At 45.0% G+C, this 860-nt stretch overlaps 1 non-coding gene across 1 annotated transcript; it reads right to left on the bottom strand.

Moving 5' to 3' along the window:
* Positions 1-561: 561 nt before the first annotated feature.
* On the bottom strand, positions 562-633 carry TRNAQ-UUG (transfer RNA glutamine (anticodon UUG)). The gene has a single exon. It is a non-coding gene; the product is annotated as a tRNA-Gln (tRNA).
* Positions 634-860: the final 227 nt, after the last annotated feature.

Raw genomic sequence — 860 nt, 5'->3', positions numbered from 1 at the left:
GTGCAGTGGTGCAATCTCGGCTCACTGCAACCTCCGATTCCTGGGTTCAAGTGATTCTCCTGCCTCAGCCTCCCAAGTAACTGGGACTACAGGCGCCCACCACCATGCCAGGCTAATTTTTTTATTTTTAGTAGAGACAGGGTTTCACCATGTTGGCCAGGATGGTCTCGATCTTTTGACCTCGTGGTCCACCCGCCTTGGCCTCCAAAAGGGCTGGGATCACAGGTGTGAGCCACCTCACCCGGCCCGAAATTTTTTTTTTTTAATGGGGTTTCACTCTTGTTGCCCAGGCTGGAGTGCAATGGCACGATCTTGGCTCACTGCAACCTCCACCTCCTGGATTCAAGAGATTCTCCTGACTGAGCCTCCCAACTAGCTGGGATTACAGGCATGCACTGTCACAGCTGGCTAATTTTGTATTTTTAGTAGAGACAAAGTTTCTCCATGTTGGTCAGTCTGGTCTCGAACTCCTGACCTCAGGTGATCCACCTGCTTCGCCTCTCAAAGTGCTGGGATTACAGGCGTGAGCCACTGCGCCTGGCCAAAATGTACTCCTTTGAAAGGTGCCACCAAGATTCGAACTCGGATTGCTGGATTCAAAGTCCAGAGTGCTAACCATTACACCATGGGACCAACCCAAAATGTTTTAATACAGGCATGCTATGTTAAATAATCACATCATGGAGAATGAGGTATCCATCCTCTTAAGCATTTATCCTTCATGTTACAAACAATCCAATTATACTCTTTTAGTTATTTTATAATATACAATCAAGTTATTATTGACTAGTTGTGCTATCAAATAGTAGGTCTTGTTCATTCTTTCCAACTACTTTTTCTTTTTTTTTATTATTATACTT

The sequence above is a fragment of the Pan troglodytes genome, chromosome 5 (genome assembly GCF_028858775.2).
Source record: "Pan troglodytes isolate AG18354 chromosome 5, NHGRI_mPanTro3-v2.0_pri, whole genome shotgun sequence".
In the NCBI taxonomy this organism is placed as follows: Eukaryota; Metazoa; Chordata; class Mammalia; order Primates; family Hominidae; genus Pan; species Pan troglodytes.
This window is presented reverse-complemented; position numbering and strand designations above follow the sequence as displayed.